This window comes from Orycteropus afer, unplaced genomic scaffold (assembly GCF_000298275.1).
Source record: "Orycteropus afer afer isolate SDZICR_OR568_19922 unplaced genomic scaffold, OryAfe1.0 scaffold00054, whole genome shotgun sequence".
In the NCBI taxonomy this organism is placed as follows: Eukaryota; Metazoa; Chordata; class Mammalia; order Tubulidentata; family Orycteropodidae; genus Orycteropus; species Orycteropus afer.
Genome location: NW_006921641.1, coordinates 566,012 through 573,369, shown reverse-complemented (window position 1 = coordinate 573,369; position 7,358 = coordinate 566,012).

Here is a 7,358-nt window from a genome sequence, read left to right as displayed (position 1 = left end):
AGCTTCATGCAGAAACATCAGGACAGCCCCTGATCTCAGATGTGATCAGTTGAAGCCTCTAGCTACCTGACTTGCCACTTCCCTTTCCCAGGTATGGAGCATCCAAAGGAACCCACTTGGCACTCACACAAGTGAAATCTGAAGTATGGGCCTGTGTGTAGTTTCATGTGTTTCTGTGTGTGTTTTGGGATGTATATTTCTCTGTGTGTGTGTCTGTGTGTGTGTGTTGGGGAGGGCGTTGACCAATGAAGAATAAACTCCAATGAATAAATCCTTTTTCTCTTCCCAAACACATGTGCTAAAGTGTACTTTAAGAAGCGCTGGTGGCACAGTGGTTAAGGGCTCTGCTGCTAACTGAAAATTCGAAGCTTTGAACCTTCCAGCCAATCTGCAGTGGGCAAACGTGGCAGTCTTCTTCTGTAAAGATTGTTGTTGCTGTTATGTGCCATCAGCCTTGGAAACCCAATGGCGCAGTTCAGCTCTCTCCTGTAGGGTCACTATGAGTCAGAATCAATTCTAGAGCAATGGGTAAGGTATACTTTATACCACTTCTCATATGATACCTTTGGTTAGAGAATCATTTTTGTCATGATAGCAGTGCCCAACTCCTTAACATATTCTTGTATTCCTTCCCTGGTTCAATTCCCCTGTCCCTTATTCTTGATCCTCCATAGCACTTCCCATTAAACTTTTGCATTTAATCTTTTTTCTCAGGCCCTGCCTTCTGGGGAATCAAAACAAAGGGACTGCTATTTAAAGAACTGAGAATTCTAGAACTGTGTGGTCCAGTAGGAGGAATAGGGGAGGGAGGGAATGCATGTTTTTATTTACTAGCAAGGGCATTTCTGTATCCCATTCTTTACTTTCTTTTTTCTTTTTTTTAAACAAGCTTAGATCTTCAGTTATTTTCAAAATGTCCCCAGTATGTTGAGATACTCAGGTGGTCATCAGAACCCAGTGTTCTATAATGGATCTTCAACTAATTGCATATTTATACAGTGGAGGGTAAAAGAATTCAGTAACTTTTGAATAAAATACTCTTATAATTAAAAATATGTTAGGAAGAACAGTCTTAATTTTCTTTTACATTCCTTGAAAATTTGCCAGGAATTTAAAAGTCTTCCATCATTACACACAGCTTCTGGACTTTAACAATCCCTTAGCTCCTTAATTAATTTTGTCTTAGTCCAAAAGTACTTCTTCAGGCTTTCTTTTATTTTAAAAATTGTACTAATTTGGTGAGATATTTGAAGATGGTTATTCAGATTATGCTTATGTTATTTAATTATGTAATCTACTGTAACAATTATATAATCTGAAATTACCTTCTGAATAGAAAACTCTCTTTTTAAGACTGATCTGGGAGCTTTTCAGTTTTATTCCTGTAGCTTCTGATCTCAGGGTTCAAAGAATTATGTAGTGCTAATGGGCATTCAAAGCAAGACCACAACTTGAGCTTCCTCTCTTTATTGGATTCAATTAAGAAAGTTTATCCAATTATTACTTCTGTTTTCTTAGAGGTTACCAGCTAACCATAACAGTTTCTCCAACAACAGCATCCTAAACTTTTGTGACAACTCTGTAGTTCTGGAATTTCATCCTAGGCTAAATCTATTTGAACTTTCTTCAGGCAAAGGACAAAGTTTTTAAAGGAAAATGAAACATTTGCACTAGGGTACAATTTTGAATGTCAAACTCTTCTTTGCAATTAAACTATACCTCAAATTTTGCACCTGTGAACTTGAACAGAAATTTGGCAGAAGTAAACTATATCTTTATAAGTTTGATTTCAGTATCTCACCCTTGTTGTTTTTGTTAGTTGCCTTTGAGCTCTGATTCATAGCAACCTTATGTACAAAAGAATGAGATATTATTTGGTCCTGTGTTGTTGTTGTTAGGTGCCGTCGAGTCATTTCCAATTCATAGCGGCCCTATGTACAGCAGAACAAAACACTGCCCAGTACTGCACCAGGTCCACAGTCCTTGATATACTTGAGCCCATTGACTCAGCCACTGTGTCAATTCATCTCATTGAGGGCCTTCCCCTCCTTTGCCGACCCTCCATCTTCCCAAGCATGACATCCTTCTTCAGGGAATGGTCCCTTCTGACAACATGACCAAAGTAGGTGAGATGAAGTCTGGCCATTCTCGCCTCCAAAGAGCCTTCCAGCTGCACTTCATCCAGGACAGATTTGTTAGATCTTTTAGCAGTCCATGGTACTCTCAGCATTCTTCACCAGCATCACAACTCAAAAGCATCAACTTTTCTTTGGTCTTCCTTATTCATTGTCCAGTTCTCACATGCATATGAAGTGCCCGAAAATACCATGGCTTGTCAGGCACACCTTAGTCCTTAAGGAGACATCTTTGCTCTTTAGCATGTAAAAGAGGTCCCTTGCAGCTGATTTTCCCAGTGCTATACTTTGTCTGATGTCCTGACTTCTGCTTCCATTGATGTCAATTGTAGAAACAAGCAATGTGAACTCTTTGACAACTTCAATCTTTTCTCCATTCATTGTAAGGCTGCTTATAGGTCCGGTTGTGAGAATTTTTATTTTCTTTATATTGAGATGTAATCCATACTGCAGACTTTATTCTTTAATTTTTGTCAGTAAGTACTTCAAGTCATCCTCACTTTTTAGCAAGCAAAGTTGTATTGTCAGAGTATTGCAGGTTGTTAATGATTCTTCCTCCAATCCTGATGCCACGTTCTTCTTGCTATAGTCCAGCTTCTCGGATTATTTGCTCAACATATAGATTAAATAAATATGGTGAAAAATACAACCTTGATGCACTACCTTCTTGATTTTAAACCATATAGTTTCCCCTTGTTCTGTTCAAATGACAACCTCCTGGTCTATGCACAGGTTCTTCATGAGTACAATTAAGTGTTCTGGAATTCCAATTCTTCTCAATGTTACCCATAATTTGTTATGATCCACACAATCAAATATTTTTCCATAGTCAATAAAACATAAGTAAACATCTTTCTGGTATTCTTTGCTTTGAGCCAAGATCCGTCTGACATCAGCAATGATATCCCTCATTCCAATCCTCTTTTGAATCCAGCTTGTATTTCTGGAAGTTCTCTGTCAAAATATTGCTCCAACTGTTTTTGAATTATATTCAGTAAGATTTTACTTGTATGTGATATTAATGACATTGTTCGATGATTTCCACAATCTGTGCGATCACCTTTCTTTGGAATGGGTACAAATATGGATCTCTTCCAGTCAGTTGGCCAGGTAGCTGTCTTCCAAATCTCTTGGCATAACTGAGTGAGTGCCTCCAGCAGGGCATCCATTTGTTGAAACATCTCAGTGGGTATCTGTCAATTCCTGGTGCTTTGTTCTTCGCCAATTCCTTCAGTGTAGCTTCAACTTCTTCCTTTAGTACTGTTATCAGACCAAACGCAGGTCCTTGCCAGGTGCACAGTCAGGCCAAAACAGTTGACACACCGAGATTGAGAGGAGAGAAAATTATTAATTGCAAAGCTGTAATGCAAGGAGTAAGGGGCAATTTAGTACCCAGATCTAAACTCCCCGAGATGCCATCAAAACACAGTTTTTGTAGGTTTCAGGAGAGGGGGTTGTGCATATTCACAAAAGGTTGAGGAATTTGGGACCTGAAGTGAAATGGGTGATGATAGGTCACACTAGTTTCCTGTTATCAGCTGATAGGGGCTTGGGCAGAGGGGAGAGGGTCTGCAATTAACTTTTGTTCCCTTATGTCCAGGGCCAGAATTAATTTACAAGTTGTTTCTAAGACACTTTTAGGAGCCTATCATCTGCAGGAAGGGATTTTTTCCATTCAGTTCTTTAAGGAACTGAATATTCATCTGTCGGGATGGGAAAATAGTTGGGGATAATTTAGTTTACTTATCTATTCCCATCCTGGGTCTTATCTTAATTATCTGTCTTAACCAGGGTGGGGGAAATTGTTGGGGTAATCCAGTCTACCTATCTATCCCCATCCAAGTGCCAGGGTGGGGGAAATTGTTTTTACTTTACTCGGTTTCAGTACCATTAGTTCTTGATCATATGCCACCTCCTAAAATGGATGAAGATCAACAGGTCTTTTTGGTACAATGACTTTGTGTATTCCTTCTATCTTCTTTTAATACTTCCTGCATCATTCAATATTTTGCCCATAGAATCTTTCAGTCTTAGAACTCAAGGCTTAAATTTTTTCCTAGGTTCTTTCAGCTTGAGAAATGCCGATCATGTTTCTCCCTTTTGGTTTTCTAACTCCAGGTCTTTGCACACTTCATTATAGTAATTGGCTTTTTCTTCTCGAGCTGCTCTTTGAAATCTACTGTTCAGCTCTTTTATCTTGCCCTTTCTTCCATTTGCTTTAGCTATTCGCCACTCAAGGTCAATTTTCAGAATTTCATCTGACATCCATATTGGTTTTTCTCTTCCTTTCTTGCCTTTTTAATGATCTCTTGCTTTCTTCATGGATAATGTTCTTGATGTCATCCCATAATTATTCTGATTTTCAGTTATTGGTGTTCAATGCATCAAATCTATTCTTTAAATGGTCTCTAAATTCAGGAGGAGTATATTCAAGGTCATATTTTGGCTCTCCTGGACTTGTTTCCATTGTCTTCAACTTCAAGTTGAATTTGCGTATGAGCAGTTGATGGTCTTTTCCACCATCAATTCATGGCCTTATTTTGGCTGAAGATATTGAGCTTTTCCATCTCTTCTTGCCACAGATGTGTTGCTGTTGTTGTTGTTTGCTACGTGCTGTGGAGTCAGACCTGACTGATAGTGACCCCTCCTTCAGTTTTCGAGGCAATATCACTATGGAAATAGATTGCCCAACCTTCCTTCTGAGAAGTGGCTGGTAAGTTTGAACTGCCAGCCTTTTCGTTAGCAGTCAAGTGCCTTAGGCACTACGCTAAAAGAGGTCCCTGCCACAGATATACTCAGTCTAATTCCTGTGTACTCCATCTGGTGATTTCTGTGTGTACAGCTGCTGTTTGTGTTGTTGAAAAAAAGTATTTGCAATGAATAAGTCATTGGTCTTGCAAAATTCTGTCATGCCATCTCCAGCATTATTTCTGTCATCAAGGCCAAATTTTCTTCCAACTATCAGTAATCCTTCTTTGTTTCCAACTTTTGCATTCCAGTCAGCAGTGATAATTAACACATCTTCATTGCATGTTCAGTCTATTTCAGACTGCAGAAGTTGATAAAAATAATTAATTTCTTCATCTTTGGCTTTGGTGGTTGGTGCGTAAATTTGATAATCGTAGTATTAACTGGTCTTCCTTATAGGTCCTGTACCATCCTCATAATCCTTGCTATGCTTGAGCCTGTCTTTGCAGCCATTGTGTGATTCATTTACGTTGTGGGACTTCCTCTGTTACACTGACCTTCTACTTGACAAAGCATGACACCTTTCTCCAAGCACTAGTCCCTCTGACATCATGACCAAAGTAAGTGAGACATACTCTGGCCATTCTTGCTTCTAACGAGCATTCTAGTTGCACTTTTTCCAGGACAGATTTGTTCATTCCTCCACCAATCTATGGTTTTTTTAGTATTCTTCATCAGCACTAAAGTTCAATGGCATCGACTCCTTTTCAGTCTTCCTTACTCATTGCCCAGTTTTCATATGCATAAGAGGTGATGAAAATACTATGACTTGGATTAGCCTGCACTTTAGTCTTTAAAGTGACATCTTTTCTCTTTAGCTCTTTAAAGAGGTTCCTTGCCACAGATTTCCCCACTGCCCATCATATGATTTCTTGACTTCTGCTGGCATGGGTATTGATTGTGAATCCAAGTAAAATGAAATCCTTGACAATTTCAAACTTTTCTCCATTTACTGTGTTGTTGTTCATTGATCCAGTTGTAAGGATTTTTGTTTTCTTTATGTTAAGGTATAATCCTTACTGAAGATTGTAGGTTTTGATCTTCATAGATAACTTCTTCAAGTTATCTTCACTTTCAACAAGCAAGGTTGTATCATCTTCATATCACAAGATATTAGTGAGTCTTCCTCCAAACCTGATGCTGTATTCTTCTTCATATAGTCCAGATACAAGGCACAACCTTCCTGATTTTAAATGATGCTGTATCCCATTGCTCTGTTCAAATGACAGCTTCTCAGTCTACGTACAGGTTCCTCATTAGAACATTTAAATATTCTGGAATTCCCATTCTTCGCAAAGTTATTCATAATTTGTCATGATCCACACAGTCAAATCTCTTTGCATAGTCAACAAAACACAGGTAAACATCTTTCTGGTATTCTTTGCTTTTAGCAAAGATCCATCTGACATCAATAATGATATCCCTTGTTCCATGTCCTCTTGTGAACCCAGTTTGAATTTCCAGAAATTCAATATACTGCTGCAATCATTTCTAAATTATCTTCAGCAAAATTTTACTTGCATGTGATATTAATGATAATTGCTTAATAGTTTTCACATTCTATTGGATCACCTTTCTTTGGAATGGGCCCAAATATATCTCTTCCAGTAGGGTGGCCCAGAAGTTGTCTTCCAAATTTCTTGGCAAAAATGAGCGAGCATTTTTGTTGGATCTGTTTGTTGAAACATCTTGGTGAGTATTCCATCAGTTCCTGAAGCCTCGTTTTTCACCAGTTCCTTTAGTGCAGCCTGGACTTGTTCCTTCAGTACCATTGGTTCTTGATCATATGCTACCTCCTGAAATGACTGAACTTTGACCAATTAGTTTTGGTTACAGTGATTCTGTGTATTCCTTTCATCTTCTTTTAATTCTTCCTGCATCATTCAATATTTTGCACATTGAATCCTTCAATATTGCCTATTCAAGGCTTGATTTTTTTCTGAAGTTCTTTCTGCTTGAGAAATGCTGAACTTGTTCATTCTTCCCTTTTGGTTTTCTAATTCCAGGTCTTTGCATTTTACAATGTAATTCCTTTATGTGTTCTCTTGAGCAGGCCTTTGAAATTGTTTAGCTTTTTTCTTTCATCATTTATTTTCCTTTTTTAAAAAATTTTTATTGTGATTTGGATGAAAGTTTACAGAGCAAATTCACTTTCCATACAGCAGTTCACATACACTTTGTCTAATGACATTGACTACAATTTACCCCAGTGCAACAGCTCCCCTCCTACTTCTTTCTGATAGTTACTTCTTCTCTGTGTCCATCCCTCCAAACAATCCTGCCCCCTGAGCTGTTTCCCTGTGCATAAACAGCCCTTTTTTCTCCCATGATTGTTCTCTCCAAGGAGTGTATCTACTTCAGGTACATGTTCAACACCTATCCTGTCTTTTGCTTGGCTGGAAGCCACAGGTGTGGGTTCAATTCCAGACCTGAAGGGCAGCTAGGGGCCATAGTCTCAGTAGTTCCACCAGGCTC